Source organism: Salvelinus namaycush, chromosome 28 (assembly GCF_016432855.1).
Source record: "Salvelinus namaycush isolate Seneca chromosome 28, SaNama_1.0, whole genome shotgun sequence".
Lineage (NCBI taxonomy): Eukaryota > Metazoa > Chordata > Actinopteri > Salmoniformes > Salmonidae > Salvelinus > Salvelinus namaycush.
In genome coordinates, this window is record NC_052334.1 from 41,583,453 (window position 1) to 41,603,161 (window position 19,709).

At 43.2% G+C, this 19,709-nt stretch overlaps 3 long non-coding RNA genes across 4 annotated transcripts; all 3 read right to left on the minus strand.

Annotated features, from left to right (window-relative positions):
- Positions 1-1,062: 1,062 nt before the first annotated feature.
- Positions 1,063-2,437, minus strand: LOC120023752. The gene is made up of 3 exons (XR_005472737.1): positions 2,250-2,437; positions 1,807-1,940; positions 1,063-1,628 (listed from the first exon to the last, which is right to left on the minus strand). It is a non-coding gene; the product is annotated as an uncharacterized LOC120023752 (long non-coding RNA).
- Positions 2,438-4,245: 1,808 nt separating this feature from the next.
- On the minus strand, positions 4,246-4,742 carry LOC120023751. The gene is made up of 3 exons (XR_005472736.1): positions 4,671-4,742; positions 4,397-4,570; positions 4,246-4,276 (listed from the first exon to the last, which is right to left on the minus strand). It is a non-coding gene; the product is annotated as an uncharacterized LOC120023751 (long non-coding RNA).
- Positions 4,743-4,745: 3 nt separating this feature from the next.
- On the minus strand, positions 4,746-6,015 carry LOC120023753. 2 transcript variants are annotated; one of them, XR_005472738.1, is made up of 3 exons: positions 5,996-6,015; positions 4,871-4,927; positions 4,746-4,770 (listed from the first exon to the last, which is right to left on the minus strand). It is a non-coding gene; the product is annotated as an uncharacterized LOC120023753 (long non-coding RNA). The 2 variants fall into 2 exon arrangements; XR_005472739.1 differs by lacking the exon at positions 5,996-6,015 and adding an exon at positions 5,034-5,149 and having other exon boundaries at positions 4,754-4,770.
- Positions 6,016-19,709: the final 13,694 nt, after the last annotated feature.

The following is a 19,709-nucleotide window of genomic DNA, read 5'->3' on the forward strand; positions in this document are numbered from 1 at the left end:
ACGAGTGAGAGTGTAATCAATGTGCAATAACTACGTACAGAATGAATGAACGTGTTAAATTATTGTGTGACCTGGAGTCATATTCAGGTCCTGATTGCTAAAGAAGCTTATTTGACGTGTCAAATAGTGTTATTTGACGTGTATCTTTTTGACACGCAAAGACCCAAACGGCGTTCCATATTGCTGTCCACTTGCCTCGTTGGCGCCGACTGGCTGGGATTTGTAAGGCAGACTTTCACAGTATCCTCAGAGTCCGATATTCCTTTGATTTCGTCTTTCAGTTGAAGCAGGCAAGACATTCCCTCATCCTCTGATTCCATTAAATCTTCCTTCTCACAGTAATCTTCCATCAATTTGCGCCGCAAAGCGCGATGGCTCTTTTTACTTCAGTCATCTACACCTCCTATTCCACAACTACACACAGGTGCCGTAAATTGTCCTCAGTTAAAGTCCATAAACTCTGTTCGATTTCATCCAACAACATTTCCCTCTCTCGACTCATATTGTCCTACTCACGTGGCAACAACGACAATGCAGCCAATGGCAAGATAGCTACACTCCGTTAGGTGGTTAGCCTGCTAACGTTAGCTAGCTAGCTACTCTCCCAATGTCTCTCACTCGTTGTCCGTTCCAGGAATATGGGCCGGTGCTCACATGAAAATACATCTCAGCGGTGCCTCCAAATTTGTTACCCTTCCAATGAGCTTATCATATAAACTACAACGCGAAAAGTACGGTTTACTCTACTTTTTATCATGTCAGCACAGGTAACAACCGTTGACAGTCTTTCTTTAGTTTTCATTCTTACTCTTCCCAATTCACTTAAACTATATTTATTTTATTTCCCATGGGCTTCACCAGAGTACCCCCTAGTGGCTGGAACTGTATTAAGCACCTTACATTTAAATGGTACCTGATTCAAAAGTTGTGGACAGAAATGTGGGTATACTATAATACAAGTTAAAATAAAATAATGACAAGCACATCTTGTTCTTTTTGAATTCAGGTTTTATTAAGTAAGGGTAGCTTGGTGATCATAGCTACATGTAACAGTATTGAGATCCCCTCTGGGACCAGAACTGGAATGAGTATTACTAAACCAATATACCCTCAACTATACAGACACACAGCAATGTAGTGCTGCTGACCTGGGTTCAGGACCCACTAGGGGAGTCACCCTACATTCTAAGTGGCGGCACGTAGCCTCAAGATTAGATCATTGGGCCAGTTACCGAAAGGTTGCTGGCTCAAATTCCGTAGCCGACAAAGTGGGAAAATAAATAATAATGTCGCTGTGCCCTTGAGCAAGGCACTTGTGGGTGTCTCAGGGGGAGTTGGGATATGCAAAAAAAAAAACATTTCCATTGCACAATTGTGTGTAAATTAAAATGCTCCATCATTCTTGCCAATGCAGGTTCGTAGTGTTGTAATACTGCTGTAATACTGTAGCTACTCTTTGACTGGAGTTGGGTCTTGATAGGAGAGACTGAGTAAGAAGTAGTAAAGCCCCTGCCACCCAGGAGCTCTCAACCCTCCTGTTCTAAGTCCTCTGTGAACTTCCTGACCTTGAACAAGACCTCCATGTTGACTGTGGGTTGCGTGGTATATAGTGAGGGCAGCATGTCGGACTGGAGGGCAGAGGAACACACACAGAAGAGAAACAAAATCATGAGCATGGTTCAGCAATTACACAAATGTGAGAGTCAGTTTGCAATGCCTGGATGTGTATGTTTGAAACAGCATGTTCCAGTATGTTTGTGAACAGTGAATGTGAGTATGTCTGTGCTGTGAATGTGTGTTTCTCACCATGCAGATGGGCTACAGCAGCTTGTCGCTAGGCACATCCAGGTCAATTCTATGGCAGCCGGGTCACCTGGCGAGCACGGGGTCAGAAGGTCATCCACCATCAATTGACTGGTGGCACAGGATGGCCCTCGCACCTAGAGTACCATCACAAACAACAAAATATCTTAAAATCTCCTAAATTGTAGAGAAAGAGATTCACCTTTAGTGTGCTGTACAAGAGTGGACTTCAATAGAGTTACCATACAGTATTAGTAGAAACTTTTTTAATAAATCACAAATGACTGAAATTACAGTATAGACAGATAGTCCTATGTGTTCATATTATTATATTTCTACAATGTCAAAAGTGTGTATTATTTGCAACGAAACTGAACCCGTTTGCAAATAATTAACTCTGAGACGTCAATAGGGATCTGAGCATGGTACTTTCAAGTTAGGCCTACCTTTCCACCCCAGACCGAGTAGGCCTACTGACGCAGAAAAATGTAAGCTTCAACTGCTGGCTAATCTTCTTCCTTGGCTTAACCCAACGAGAGGTCAAAAGTGTTTTCCAAAAAGCTGTTTTTGTTTAAATGTATTTTATTGTTCAGAACGTGAATAGCTTAATCAATTGCAGAGTCACGTCTTTCCCGGGTATTCCTATTTTACAGCTTGTTTCTAGCATTAAGTATCGCGGACCAAAGCGCTGTTATAGATAACGGTATATAATCACATCCGTTTAATTTTCTTCAAAATCTTAAACAGTGTACTTTTTGCCCTTTTCTTTAAGAAAAGGTAGGCCGATGGCATACCCTCTCATACATAATTGTAACGCTCGTCTTCCTCCTCGTCTGAAGAGGAGCAAGGATCGGACCAAAGCGCAGCGTGGTTTGAATACATGCTTTTAATAAATTTAAACGAAGACGAAAAACACTGGACAAAATACAAAACAAATAAACGACGTAAACGAACGAAAACAGTACCGTGTGGCGAAACAAACAGACACGGCAACAATCACCCACAAACCAAAAGTGAAACCCAGGCTGCTTAAGTATGATTCTCAATCAGGGACAACGATTGACAGCTGCCTCTGATTGAGAATCATACCAGGCCGAACACAAACCCCCAACATAGAAAAACACACATAGACAGCCCACCCCAACTCACGCCCTGACCATACTAAATAAAGACAAAACAAGGGAAATAAGGTCAGGAACGTGACAATAATAGCTGTAAGTCTTAACAGATAAAGAGGTGGGCTATTTAAAGAGTGCATGGCGGGTGGAGGAATTGACTAACATATCTATGGATATAGCAGCCTATAGCCTCTTTTCATCTGTCAAACAGGTAGACCTACCTCTTATTTCTTAAATAGGAAGAAATAGGCTGCAACACATATCCCTAATTAAAATTAAGACGTTTAAAATGAATAATGTTTACTCAAATGTGCATACTTTCAGCACCATGAGCTGTCCATTTCCGATTGATTGTGCCGTGGCTGCTGCTTCAAGTTTCAGCACCACAATGTAAGTTACTCGAATCTGACTTCTTGTGAGGTCAATAACTCTGATAAACCTTTTTTGATATACTCAGAGGACCGTTATTAGCATGTTTTAACCACTCCTTCATTATTACTGAAACAGGATTCAAAGTGGTAAATATAAAGATCCAGTCCATAAAAAAATTGGAGGCCCCTTACACTTCAGTGTTGTGATGCAAAAATGCTAGCAAAATGTATAGCGCATAGAATTAAAAGGTATTGTCGGACATTATTAATTATAATCAGACATGTTTTTTACATGGACAATATATTTGAGATCATTGAGGCCCATGTTGACAAGATGTTGGGGAATCACTGGAGGGGAATATTGACCAACTGAGCATCTCAGTGTACATCTCAATAAACACAATAGGTGTTTTGTTACATTTCAGTCTTCTGTGAAATATTTAAAGTGTCATATTGGGGTGCAAACTCAACAATGAATACATTTAAACTATATCTGACATGTTACTGTTGTCTTCTTATTTAAGCCACTGACCATGTGTGTGAGGTGTAAACAGGATGTACATAAATGGGAATAAACACATGACATAGAAAATAAAAATATTGACATTTAGGAATTCAAAATGCATCTAAATATATTTTGTTCTGTCTATGGAATACATTAAAAAAACATGTACATTTTTTTATATGTGTATAAAATATACTTGTCTGTACAGTAAGTAAATGCAGGAAATCCAAAATGCACAAAAATATGTTTTTGTAATGTCTAAAATAAAATATATGTGTATAATATATACTTGTCAGTAAGTAAAACAATGCAGAAGCAATAAGCATTGTAAACGATGATAGAACACATCAAATTAATGTGAACATGAGGACACAAAGGAGAGATTTAATTAAAAGATCATCTTTTAATAGATTTTTAATGCTGAAGTTTTTTAATGCTGAAAGAATCTATGTATGGCAAATCCACTCTGGGCAAATGGCCTGTTGGTCAAAAATAAAAAATAGTTAACATTCTTGCTACTTCAGCCATTTGCTATGTTAAAGTAAAATCTCAGTTAATGATGAATGAATAAAATTTGGAAGGATTTTTCAGAGTCATACCTCAGTAGGGTAGAGTGTCAGGTGGCACAACCATTGGTGCCATGAGGTCAAAGTGTGAAGGAGGGAGCAAGCCAGAGAGCTGTCTAGGAAGCAGTCCAGGCCCATGGCTTGGAGGCTTTGAGTTGGTCCTATCATTGTAATTCATTGTAGGGTATCTGCTGCCCCATAGACCTGCTGGTAGTTTTGGAAGGTGTTAGCAGGAGATCACCAGGGACATCTATGATTGGCTGACACAGTCTTGGTTAAACCACATGTATTCTAAAGCAATATTCACCTGCTTTCATAGAGTAAGGATTCACTCCTTTGGGGACACTGCCAGTGTTCCCCTGATATCCATATGTCCCCATTGGTGGAGGTGGTGGTACACACTTGTTCTGTAAAACACATCAACACATTTTCCAAATTGTTAGTAATATTATCGCAGTTGAAATACAATGGTTGTTCACTGTTTTTAATTGAATTGAATTTAAGTACCTCAGCCTTGGGCTCAGTTTTGTTAACCCATCTGTGCAGAGTTGGATCCCAGACAATCTGAGGAAGAAGATATTAGCAATGTGAAGCAAGCCACAAAAAAAATAAAACAAAATCCACTCAATTGTCTCTACATAGAATATAGTGTTAAGAACCAGTTCCTTACAGATCTGTCTTTGTCCTCAGGTAGATGAACCTCCTTCTTATTAGCTCTTCCACTCCCAAAGACCCAGCTGAGCCAGCCTCCACTGTTATTGTGAACAGCAGGGGTCTCGGGCTCAGCCACCGGCCGGCTGCCAGTCTGGAACTGAGGGTTGGCTTCGGAGTGTTCCGGCTTGGTGATGGACATCATAGCAGGATGCTCAACATATCTAAGTCGGACATCTGTAATAAGTGGGAGAAGTCAGGCCACTCTGCTCATGTCACCATACAGAACAATTACTGGCTGACAGGTAGGAACGTCTCGCTCTGATACTCTGTTACAACCCAATCTTAACCTACACGCAGTCACAGGGATTACTGGGAGGTTACTCCAGGACTCTGCAATCGCATTGTTTTGGTTGCAAAATCAACAATTCCCTGCATATTATGCGAGGGCTTACAAATTTGACCAATCACCAAACTATTTCTGCATAAAATAGTCACATCATCACAATATTATCGCATAGAACTGACCCATTACCACAGTACAAAAAGAGGGCTCGCAATTTCAACCAATCACCGCACATTTACTGCATAATATGGTTCAATCAAGCCACACGTCAACACAGTTTTTTCCCTTGTCAGCGCATTTTTGCAACAAATTGGACAAAACAATTGCATATTGCTATGCAAAATGTCGCTGCAAAATCTAGCATATTTAATATTTTAAAAATCCATGCGAAATCCTGGAGAGATTCAAGGAAGTATGAAAATGTATACACTCACTACTGTAAGTAGCTCTGGATAAGAGCGTCTGCTAAATGACTAAAATGTAAAAGTAAAATGTAGCTAAACCTGTGTTATGTAGAAAATGCATGAAAGTATTACAGATATACACTCACATGAGCCATACATTTAACCTATCACAACTTATTATCAAGCTATCACAATGGTAATTTCTTTACTAATTAGGTAAGGTTAAGTGACCTCTTCTCTTGGAATAGAAATCCACAGGTGGAGGACACGCTCCACCATCCCATTTCCACAGTGGTGCCACCATGGGGATGATGGGAGGTGGTTGTGGATGATTGTTTTCATTCTTCACAGGGACACTGGCTGTGAGGAGGATCTCCTCCCTCTCTGCAGGGACACTAGCCTTTGGGACGATCCACTCCCTGTGCGCAGGGACGCTGGCCTTTGGGAAGATTCCCTTCCTCTGCGCAGTGACACTGGCTATCAGGAATCTCAACTTCCTTTGTGCAGGGGTGAGTTGTGATGCTCTGAGGAGCTTATTCTTCTGATAGTAGCTGATGGAAGAAGCTGCTGGAAGAATCCCCTCCCTCTGTGCAGGGATGAGGCCTGATGCTCGGAGGAGCCCCTTCCTATGTGCAGGGATGAGGCCTGATGCTCTGAGGATCTCCTCCCTCTGCGCAGTGATGCTAGCTGCTCGGAGAACCCCCTCCCTCTGTGCAGGGACAATGACTGACTGGTGAATCTCCTCCCTCGGTGCAGGGACACTTGATGTTTGGAGAATCCCCTCCCTCTGTGCAGGGACACTGGCTGTTTGGAGGATCCCCTCCCTCTGTGCAGTGATGAGGCCTGACGAAATGAGGATCTCCTCCCTCTGTGCATTGAAGCTGGCTGCTGAGAGAATCCCCTCCCTCTGTGCAGGGACACTGGCTGTTTGGAGGTTCCCCTCACTCTGTGCAGGGACACTGGCTGTTTGGAGGATCCCCTCACTCTGTGCAGGGACACTGGCTGTTTGGAGGATCCCCTCACTATGTGCAGGGACAGTGGCTGTTTGGAGGATCCATTCCCTCTGTGCAGTGATGAGGCCTGATGAAATGAGGATCTCCTCCCTCTGTGCATTGATGCTAGCTGCTGAGAGAATCCCCTCCCTCTGTGCAGGGACACTGGCTGTTTGGAGGATCCCCTCCCTCTGTGCAGTGATGAGGCCTGACGAAATGAGGATCTCCTCCCTCTGTGCATTGATGCTGGCTGCTGAGAGAATCCCCTCCCTCTGTGCAGGGACACTGGCTGTTTGGAGGATCCAATCCCTCTGTGCAGTGATGAGGCCTGACGAAATCAGGATCTCCTCCCTCTGTGCATTGAAGCTGGCTGCTGAGAGAATCCCCTCCCTCTGTGCAGGGACACTGGCTGTTTGAAGGATACCCTCACTATGTGACGGGATGAGGCCTGATGCTCGGACGATCTCCTCCCTCTGCACAGCAACTTCGGCTGCTATGATGATCTGCAGGTATAATATAGAGCATATAGTCATTCCCTAAAAAATCAACCACTTGGAATCTATAACGTCATTGGGTCGGCAGCGTAGCCTAGTGGTTAGAGCGTTGGACTAATAACCGAAAGGTTGCAAAATCAAATCCCTGAGCTGACAAGATACAAATCTTTCGTTCTGTCCCTTAACAAGGCAGTTCCTAGACCTTCATTGAAAAAAAATATTTGTTCTTTACTGACTTGCCTAAGTAAATAAAGGTAAAAAAAATTACACATACACTGAGTGTGTTAAACATTAAGAACACCTTCTCTTTCTGTGACAGAGTAATCAGGTAAAAGCTATAATCCCTTATTGATATCAATTGTTAAATCTTCTTCTCAGTGTAGATGAATGGGAGGAGACAGGTTAAAGAATGATTTTTAGACAATTGAGACATGAATTGTGTATGAGTGTCATTCAGAGGGTGAATAAGCAAGACAAAAGATTTAAGTCCCTTTTAACAGAGTATGGTAGTAGGTGCCCGGTGCACCGGTTTGTGTCAAGAACTGCAATGCTGTTGTGTTTTTCACGATCAACAGTTTTCCCTGAGTATCAAGAATGGTCCACCACCAAGGGGGGGCAACTCAATAGGAAGGTGTTCTTAATGTTTTGTTCACTCAGTGTACATCAATCCATAGCATATACTTTCATTTGTATGTGTGCTGATACTGTAAATACACAAATTATATTAATGTTATCTACAATATATTATAATACCGTAAGCCTCCCTGCTGCAGGGGCATTTCCTCCTACAATTTTGAGTTGATTTTCTTCACTTTAGCAATATTTTGTATCTTTGTTAATTTTCACATTTATTGTGTTTGGAATGACACTGTTACTACAGCATTTGATGTAAGTATGTAGGACAATTACCCATAATGCTCACTGACTGAACATTCAAAATTACCATGGCAATTATTGACGCATTCATATGCCATCGGAAACTTGGAACCTCAGAGTTAAATGAATGTAAGTTATTAGCGTAGATCTTCCTACTGGTTGATTCTGATACTTCACAAGTGGGAAACTTGAAATCATCATTCCATAACGAGTTAGCGAGTCAGAAATGTCAGAATTTCCTAGTTCCGACTTGAAGGGCCTTCTATGATGTAGGGCAGGTCAGTAACCAAATTATTTAACTGTGCCCAGTCGCACACAAGACTTTTATGGTCACACAAGTTGCCACCGGTGGATTCAAAATGAGTAGCCTAACAATTATTTACATGGTACCAGGTACATTTGCAACCAAATTATTTTTCTGTGATAAATCAATAATAGTTGCACACATAGGGTAACAGTGAGCAATGAGCAAGATAACCATAGACGGGAAGTTGACAATAGCTTATTATTAGTGTAAAGAAATTGTATTTCTATGGTTGCAGTCCTCAAAGATTGAATTGCATTGAATTGAATTAATCAGATCCAATGATTTACCGCCAGTAGGGTGGGGTACCGCTAGTCATCATTATTATAATCACCATCTCAATCCATATCACCATACCACCATAGACCTATTCTTCTGTATCTGAGACTCATCTGACACTACCTTAGATATGGCAGTCTGCAACTCAATACACTGCCCCTGCATGGTGTTCAGCGTCCCCTGCATGTGGTTAATCGACTGCTTAACATCGTTCAGCAGGATCTGAATCTCAAGCCTGCAAGAAATCAGGTGGTTCAACATACTGAGATGATGAGAGGCTTCAGACCATGCCCATTGGACCATCTTTAGGATTCTTTCTCACTTAACACCAATCTTATTAGGAATGTAACTTTGTGCATATGATATTACTATAGTGTTATTTAGAAGAAAATAAGTGTACTTTGTCAGGTGCCAAAAGGATGACGGGTTGTCTCCCTGCTCCAGTGAGCTCTGCTGGCAGGTCTTGCTCACTGTTGGAGGAACGGGAGCCAAATTAGAGGAAAAATATCTATGGTTATTGAGCAATGAAACATTCATGGCATAATGAGCACTGTGAAAATAACATTCATGGCACTGTGAAAAGAATAACAACAGCTGGGGTTTACTTTCTCAAATTTAGATAATGTAATACAGTCTTTAAACCCATCAGAAATGTAGTGCTTACCTCCATGAAAATATTGTCCCCTGTTATTTTGGGCAGCACTGTCCCAATGTTGACAACTAGTTCCAACTTGTGATGAGAAGGTCTTGATGAAACGATCAAGTCAACATTTTGTTAGACATTTCAGAGATAATCATTAACAATTGTACATGAGACAGTGCTTCCAGATATTGAGGTATCTTCCTTCACTCACATGAAAGGTATCCATGATTCTTGATTAAGCCAATCATGTATGTGATTACCATCCTATGGATCAGGAGCTGGAATTATTGCTACACAGCTTTCAGGCGACTTTATGTCTTGGACCTGGATGAATAATTGAAATACAAGTAATATTGTGAATTTGTGATGCATAATTGCCAATTTAATTTGGAATAATCCATCAGTTATTTGTTTTGACAGTCAAAACAACTAACTCTTAAGATTAATCACTTGACTTGAGTAACTTCACTTGAGTAACTTGAGTTGACGGAAATAGCAACTTTATATTCTGACCTGATTTGTGCAATGCCTAATGTATAATCTATGCATGTTATTGGCTCATCATAGTATATAGCAGAGGGTGTAATAGTCCAAAAACAGCATTGGCCATTGGACTGCTCAGTCAAAACAACTAACTTTTACGATTAATCACTTGACTGGAGTAACTTGAGTTCGGGAACTAAAAGATTAAAAGTAGGCTATAGTTTGACTCAAATCCTTACCTGGGACAAGCGTATCTAAAAAGCCTATCCAGTCGTGGGTGAAGATACCTTTAGGCAGATAAAAGCGCGGTACGGTTTGAGACACGCTCGGTATTGTGAATCTGTCACACTGAGATAAAAGCACGTTTTCATTTATAATTTACGTTGTAGAATGACCTGCAAGCCAATCAGAATCGAGTTTTAAACAATACCATGGTTTCCATGGAACGTCACAAACATATTCGGCCACTTGCGTCACAGATTACAGTCACTGAACATGGGTTTAATAGCTATATTGGCTATATGTACCGTATATGCACATCGTATTGAATTGAGATTACATTTACTGCACCACTGAAACTATTTAGCCTAATCCTATGAGGATCATATGTCAAATGTCAGAATCATGGCACATGAAAACATAATGAAATTGACTGCAGATTATAAAATTCACTGTGACACAATAAACCCACTTTGCATCAATGTTTTTTCCATGTAATTTCGATGAAATTACGTTGAACTAACATGGAATAAAAATGTAATTGATGTATGTGCCCATTGGGAAGAGATCAATTCGAAATGATTGAATACATACAGTATTACAAAGAAAGAGGTAAAGAAATTGCTTCGAAAAACTTTAGAAAAAGTCTAATTTCCCTGGGCCGCCCATACGTAAAATGTATGTACGCATTACTGTAAATCGTTTTGGATGAAAGCGTCTGCTTTCAAATCTCTGACTCTCACACATAGTTACAATCTCGCGATGTTTAATTCTGGCGCTTTTACGTTTGCGGGATTTTGTTTAGTAAATGATGCGCAGGAGAGCTACATGAAATCAGCGACATTCCAAATCGAGCAAAAAGCTTCAAATTATAAGTCCATCGTTTACTTGAACACATCACAAATTGTAGTATATTTCCCTGTTTCAATATGCGTTCTGTTTCGTTTCTCTGATCTCTGAAAAGTAATTTAGGTTTTCAATATTCTTTATTAAATAATATCTGGAATAATAGTTTAATTTCCATTCCACTAGATGGCACTATCCCCTATGCTACTCCCTGTCAGGGGTCTGAGGATTCTGAAACAAAATAGTCTAGGCTCTTGAAACGCATCGGTGCGTTGGTAGATGTGCTGTACATTGTTATAAACACTTATTACACTGCTATAGACTTTTATTATCAATGTCATTCACTGTTATAAACACATATTACATTATAAATGATGATCCTGTGTAGAGAATGCCGATCCCACCACCAGGGTTGTGGGTTCGATTCCCGGTGCAACCCATACGTAAAATGTATGTGCAAATGACTGTAAATCGCTTTGGATGAAAGCATCTGCTAAATGGCATATATTATGATTACATTATTTATACAACAGGCCTACAATGTGAAAGTCTATTGCTTTTTCAAATGAATATTTGTTGGAAATATGAATATTTCCAACTTCACATCAGTTGGAAAGGCAGCACATGTATCTGTTTATGTTACCCTTCCAATGAGCTTATCATATAAACTACAATGCGAAAAGTACAGTTTAATTCACTTTTAATCATGTCAGCACAGGTAACACCCGTTTACAGACTTTCTTTAGTTTTTCATTCTTACTTTTCCCAATTCACTTAAACTATATTTCTTTATTTCCCATGGGCTTCACCAGAGTACCCCCTAGTGGCTGGAATACAACTGTACTAAGACCCATTACAACACCCCCCTGCAAAAACGAAATGTTGTCCCAAACATTTCACCAGCCTCAAAACAAACAGAAGATGTAAGTACTGGTCATGAGAACAACAGAAAAAACTGGCCTAACAGCCATATAACTATCTAGACATGTCTAGTCTGCCTTTATGGGCAGACGCAACCCCCACTAAATATTATCACACTGTGATTAGTAAAGGTAAACGAGAAAATATATACACATCAGAACATCTCTAGTTGGTATCCTGATAAGAGCTTGGCAGCCCTAAAGTGTTATAGGTTCGAATGTCTCTGGGCCTCCTCTGCCGGGCTGAACGGCGGGGAAAGATCATGGGTGACCCCAATGAATCAGTGTCCACTTCATCATGAGATGATTGAGTCTCTGAGCCCTCAGCTGTTTCCATATTTACCCCTGTCCTTCCGGGCTCTCTCTGAGGACTGGCTGGCACTCCTTCACAGTGAAGTTTGTATCAGTCTGACCCCGTTCCTCACTATTATCTGATACTAGTTGTGTGCTACTCTGTCTGCTCTCTTTATCCCTACGTGGCCTATTGATGAATACTGGATAAGAATCCTCATCTGAGATCTCAGACTCAGCGCTCTCCCCATTTTGCTGATTTTGCTGGGGTGGATCCCTTCTCCACAGACCTCTACTGGGAGTTTCAATAGGTTCCTCAAATGGTAGGGAATTACATGACATGAGCATATTGCGGTGCAGAACCCGGGCCCTGCCTGTACCGCTCTCGGGTTTGACCTCATAGACAGGGCTGTCATCACCTTTCCTGGTTACCACCACATGTATTTGGTCCTCCCAGTGTGATCTTAGCTTTCCCGGCCCCCCACGTTCTGACATGTTCCTCACCAGTTCACGATCCCCTGAGACCAGAACCGAACTCATTTTCTTCCGATCGTAGTAGGCTTTTCCCTTTGCTGTTGATTTCTCCATGTTTCTACTGGCGATGTCATAGGCTTCAGCCATCTGTTGCTGCCACTTCTTAGCATAATCCTGGTATGATTTCTCCTGTTCCTTTATCTGTAACCCAAAGACAAGGTCAACAGGTAGCAGTGGAGCCCTTCCAAATAGCAGGAAATACAATGAGAACCCAGTAGCATCACTGCTGGTACAATTATATGCATGAATGACCTTGTTCAGATAATCACCCCAGTTGGCCTTTTTCCTCTTCATCTAGTGTGCGCAACATTGACAACAGTGTACGGTTAAATCTCTCCACCGGATTCCCCTGTGGATGATATGGGGAGGTTCTGGAATTGGCTATTCCCGTACAGTTCTGCAAGGCTCTGAATAACTGATTTTCAAACTCTGTTTAGCCACGAGGTGGCTAAAAACAGACCTCCATCCTATGCTAGCTTGCTACCGATGGCCCGGCTAGCTGTCTGAATTGCCGTGACCCCAACCAACCTCTACCACTGGACCCTTATGATCACTCGACTAAGCATGCCTCTCCTTAATGTCAATATGCCTTGTCCATTGCTGTTCTAGTTAGTGTTTATTGGCTTATTTCACTGTAGAGCCTCCAGCCCCGCTCACTATACCTTATCCAACCTTTCAGTTCCACCACCCACACATGCGATGACATCACCTGGTTTCAATGATGTTTTTAGAGACAATATCTCTCTCATCATCACTCAATACCTAGGTTTACCTCCACTGTATTCACATCCTACCATACCTTTGTCTTTACATTATACCTTGAATCTATTTTATCGCCCCCAGAAACCTCCTTTTACTCTGTTCCAGACGTTCTAGACGACCAATTCTCATAGCTTTTAGCCGTACCCTTATCCTACTCCTCCTCTGTTCCTCTGGTGATGTAGAGGTGAATCCAGGCCCTGCAGTGCCTAGCTCCACTCCTATTCCCCAGGCGCTCTATTTTGATGACTTCTGTAACCGTAATAGCCTTGGTTTCATGCATGTTAACATTAGAAGCCTCCTCCCTAAGTTTGTTATATTCACTGCTTTAGCACACTCTGCCAACCCGGATGTTCTAGCCGTGTCTGAATCCTGGCTTAGGAAGACCACCACATTTTCATCCCTAACTACAACATTTTCAGACAAGATAGATAGCCTGCAGAGTTCTGTCCTACTATCCAGGTCTGTACCCAAACAATTTGAACTTCTACTTTTAAAAATCCACCTCTCTAAAAACAAGTCTCTCACCGTTGCCGCCTGGGGGGACACCTCTGCTGTTTTCAACCAAGATCTCAGCGATCACTGCCTCATTGCCTGCATCTGTAATGGGTCAGCGGTCAAACGACCTCCACTCATCACTGTCAAACGCTCCCTGAAACACTTCAGCGAGCAGGCCTTTCTAATCGACCTGGCCGGGGTATCCTGGAAGGATATTGATCTCATCCCGTCATTAGAGGATGCCTGGTTTTTAAAAATTTTATTCCTTCCTCACCATCTTAAATAAGCATGCCCCATTCAAGAAATGTAGAACCAGGAACAGATATAGCCCTTGGTTCTCTCCAGACCTGACTGCCCTTAACCAACAGAAAAACATCCTATGGCGTTCTGCATTAGCATCGAACAGCCCCCGTGATTTGCAACTTTTCAGGGAAGCTAGAAACCAATATACACAGGCAGTTAGAAAAGCCAAGGCTAGCTTTTTCAAGCAGAAATTTGCTTCCTGCAACACAAACTCAAAAAAGTTCTGGGACACTGTAAAGTCCATGGAGAATAAGAACACCTCCTCCCAGCTGCCCACTGCACTGAAGATAGGAAACACTGTCACCACCGATAAATCCACTATAATTGAGAATTTCAATAAGCATTTTTCTACGGCTGGCCATGCTTTCCACCTGGCTACCCCTACCCCGGTCAACAGCACTGCACCCCCCACAGCTACTCGCCCAAGCCTTCCATATTTCACCTTCTCCCAAATCCAGCCAGCTGATGTTCTGAAAGAGCTGCAAAATCTGGACCCCTACAAATCAGCCGGGCTAGATAATCTGGACCCTTTCTTTCTAAAATGATCTGCTGAAATTGTTGCCACCCCTATTACTAGCCTTTTCAACCTCTCTTTCGTGTCGTCTGAGATTCCCAAAGATTGGAAAGCAGCTGCGGTCATCCCCCTCTTCAAAGGGGGGGGACACTCTTGACCCAAACTGCTACAGACCTATATCTATCCTACCCTGCCTTTCTAAGGTCTTCGAAAGCCAAGTCAACAAACAGATTACCGACCATTTCGAATCCCACCATACCTTCTCTGCTATGCAATCTGGTTTCAGAGCTGGTCATGGGTGCACCTCAGCCACGCTCAAGGTCATAAACGATATCTTAACCGCCATCGATAGGAAACAATACTGTGCAGCCGTATTCATTGACCTGGCCAAGGCTTTTGACTCTGTCAATCACCACATCCTCATCGGCAGACTCGACAGCCTTGGTTTCTCTAATGATTGCCTCGCCTGGTTCACCAACTACTTCTCTGATCGAGTTCAGTGTGTCAAATCGGAGGGTCTGTTGTCCGGGCCTCTGGCAGTCTCTATGGGGGTGCCACAGGGTTCAATTCTTGGACCGACTCTCTTCTCTGTATACATCAATGATGTCGCTCTTGCTGCTGGTGAGTCTCTGATCCACCTCTACGCAGACGACACTATTCTGTATACTTCTGGCCCTTCTTTTGACACTGTGTTAACAACCCTCCAGGCGAGCTTCAATGCCATACAACTCTCCTTCCGTGGCCTCCAATTGCTCTTAAATACAAGTAAAACTAAATGCATGCTCTTCAACCGATCGCTGCCTGCACCTGCCCGCCTGTCCAACATCACTACTCTAGACGGCTTTGACTTAGAATATGTGGACAACTACAAATACCTAGGTGTCTGGTTAGACTGTAAACTCTCCTTCCAGACTCACATCAAACATCTCCAATCCAAAGTTAAATCTAGAATTGGCTTCCTATTCCGCAACAAAGCATCCTTCACTCATGCTGCCAAACATACCCTTGTAAAACTGACCATCCTACCAATCCTCGACTTCGGTGATGTCATTTACAAAATAGCCTCCAATACCCTACTCAATAAATTGGATGCAGTCTATCACAGTGACATCCGTTTTGTCACCAAAGCCCCTTACACTACCCACCACTGCGACCTGTACACTCTCGTTGGCTGGCCCTCGCTTCATACTCGTCGCCAAACCCACTGGCTCCAGGTCATCTACAAGACCCTGCTAGGTAAAGTCCCCCCTTATCTCAGCTCGCTGGTCACCATAGCAGCACCTACCTGTAGCACGCGCTCCAGCAGGTATATCTCTCTGGTCACCCCCAAAACCAATTCTTCCTTTGGCCGCCTCTCATTCCAGTTCTCTGCTGCCAATGACTGGAACGAACTACAAAAATCTCTGAAATTGGAAACACTTATCTCCCTCACTAGCTTTAAGCACCAGCTGTCAGAGCAGCTCATAGATTACTGCACCTGTACATAGCCTATCTATAATTTAGCCCAAACAACTACCTCTTTACCTACTGTATTCATTTATTTATTTTTGCTCCTTTGCACCCCATTATTTCTATCTCTACTTTGCACTTTCTTCCACTGCAAACCAACCATTCCAGTGTTTTTTTTACTTGCTATATTGTATTTACTTCGCCACCATGGCCTTTTTATATTCTTATTTATTTTTATATATATTTTGTTTGCCTTCACCTCCCTTATCTCACCTCACTTGCTCACATTGTATATAGACTTATTTTTTCACTGTATTATTGACTGTATGTTTGTTCTACTCCATGTGTAACTATGTGTTGTTGTATGTATCGAACTGCTTTGCTTTATCTTGGCCAGGTCGCAATTGTAAATGAGAACGTGTTCTCAATTTGCCTACCTGGTTAAATAAAGGTGAAATAAAATAAAATAAAATAAAAAAGTGAACCAACAAGACAGTAGCTCTCTAGGAACAAGGTTAGGAGCCCTGCACTAGTCCATCTTCAACCACATCATTTGAGCTGTCACAATGTGTCAACAATGTTATGTTACTAACTGTAATAGGTTGCTGTTAATCACAATTATATAAAATGTAACGAGTTCAAACCACTATCTTCATAGTTTATTTTTTTAACTATAGGGCGTTCTCCACACAATTATTTATTTTAACAAGTTATAAAAGTCCCGATTGGGCATTACAAAAATGTAAGTTCTGTTTTAATAATGTCCATTCGGAATGTTCTGTTGTCCTCCCACAGCAGGCACGCTCTGAAGGTTCCAAACCAGTGCTTGCAGTAGGCCTCTCCTGGGTCGTGTTGTACTGAGTGGAAGACAAATAATGTGTCAGCAGATGGAATGCTGTGCTAAAGCGCAATAGAGCAAAATACAATAACCATCGGCCGTATATCTTAACAGTATCTGACTCTCTCCAAATATAACCAAACAGAATCGTACTGGAATGGGGAAGTACTTAACTTTTGTTAAGGCCACCTGTGTCTAAACTCTGGTCCCCATCCGTTTAGAGTTGAAGATGTCTATCGTACGTTTCTACAGACCAAATCATACAGTGTGTGAAAGAGGGGGAATGTTAGTATTATAAAATGTATAATAGTATTATAAAAATGAACTGATTAAAAGGAATGAGTGGCGCTGAAGATATAGCGTCCAATCCCTCATCCCAGTAGGGGAGTATCAGGGGTGTATGTAGTAAGTCAGGTTGAAGTAGGAACGAGTGGCGCTGAAGATATAACTGCCATAACCCTCTGTAGATTGTCAACTCCCTGTTACGAATCCCGCCGAGGATGGTGCCTCTTCCCGTTCGGGCGGCGCTCGGCGGTCGTCGTCTCCGGCCTACTAGCTGCCACCGATCCCCTTTTCTGTTTTCATTTAGGTTTGTCTAATTGGTTACACCTGTTTTGTGTTTAGGGTTAGGGTGTTATTTAAACCCAGTTGGCCCGCCGACTTTTGTGCGGGCTTGTTATTCTGTTTTTTGTGGTGGTGATTTATATAGTGGATTCTGTCCTAATTTATGTTGGACTGTATTTTTTGACGCGCCCTTTGTTGTGTGGCGTAGCCGTCTCATAGATTATTTCTGGTTGAAATAATAAATTCCACTTGCTCGGAACTACCCTGCTCTCTGCACCTGACTCCTTCATTTCACCATTGGAATTGTGACCGAAGCCCGCACCAACCATGGAGTCAGCAGAAGCAGCAACCACCCCTCTTCCATCGATGGAGGAGCGTGTCCTCCATCACACCGCCGTTCTCCATAGGATTGGGTCGGCGATGGACATGATGATGGAGAGGATGGAGCGATGGGAGAGGAGGTGGCTTCTCTTGCACCTATTGTGGCCGAAGAGGACACACTTCGGACCGGTGCTGGAGGAGTGCCTCTGGGAGTAGAGATGGCAGGCGGAATACTTCTCGGCCACCCCAGGTGAGTAGGCACAAGACTCACCCAGAGCTTCCTGTCGGTCACATGTTTTTGGTTATTTTTTTCCCTGCGTTTTTCCCCTCTCACCAGCATAAGGCGCTAGTCGACTCAGGCGCAGCTGGGAGTTTTATGGATCGCGGACTCGCCCGTAAGTTGGGTATTCCGCTGGTGCAGATAGACCCACCTTTCCCTGTGCACTCCTTAGATAGCCGACCGTTAGGGTCAGGGCTGATCAGGGAGGCCACGATTCCGCTGGACATGGTAACGCAGGGGGATCATAGGGAGCAGATTAGTTTCTACCTTATTGATTCACCTGGGTTTCCAGTGGTGTTGGGGGTTCCCTGGCTAGCCATTCACAATCCCCTCATTTCCTGGAGACAGGGAGCTCTTCAGGGGTGGTCAGAGGAGTGTTCAGGTAGGTGTGTGGGAGTTTCCATCGGTGCCACGTCGGTGGAGAGTCCAGACCAGGTTTCCACTGTGCGCATTCCCCCAGAATATGCCGATTTGGCTATCGCTTTTAGTAAGAAAAAAGCGACCAAATTACCACCTCATCGACGGTGGGATTGCGTGATAAACCTCCAGGAGAACGCTGCACTTCCCAGGAGTCACGTGTACCCATTGTCACAGGAGGAGACGTTGGCTATGGAGACATATGTCACGGAAGCTCTGAGACAAGGGTTCATTCGGCCCTCCATGTCACCCGCCTCCTCGAGTTTCTTTTTTGTGAGAAAAAAGGAGGGAGGACTGCGTCCGTGCATTGATTATCGAGGTCTCAATTCAATCACAGTGGGATTTAGTTATCCGCTACCTCTCATCGCTACGGCGGTGGAATCATTCCACGGAGCGCGTTTTTTCACAAAACTGGACCTCAGGAGCGCGTATAATCTGGTGCGTATTCGGGGAGGAGACGAGTGGAAAACAGCGTTTAGTACCACATCAGGCCACTATGAGTACCTCGTCATGCCGTATGGGTTAAAGAATGCTCCAGCCGTCTTCCAATCCTTTGTAGATGAGATTCTCAGGGACTTGCACGGGCAGGGTGTGGTAGTATATATTGATGACATCTTGATCTATTCTGCCACACGCGCCGCGCATGTCTCCCTGGTGCGCAGGGTCCTTGGGCGGCTGCTGGAGCATGACCTATACGTCAAGGCTGAGAAATGTGTGTTCTCCAAACAAGCCGTTTCCTTCCTGAGTTATCGCATTTCCACCTCAGGGGTGGTGATGGAGTGTGACCGCATTAACGCCGTGCGTAATTGGCCGACTCCGACCACGGTAAAGGAGGTGCAGCGGTTTTTAGGGTTTGCCAATTACTACCGGAGGTTTATCCGGGGTTTTGGCCAAGTGGCGGCGCCCATTACCTCACTGCTGTAGGGGGGGCCGGTGCGTCTACGGTGGTCGGCCGAGGCAGAGGGAGCCTTCAACCAGTTGAAGGCACGGTTTACTGAGGCTCCCGTGTTGGCGCATCCGGACCCTTCATTAGCGTTCATAGTGGAGGTGGATGCGTCCGAGGCTGGTGTTGGAGCCGTGCTATCACAGCGCTCGGGCACGCCACCGAAGCTCCGTGCCTG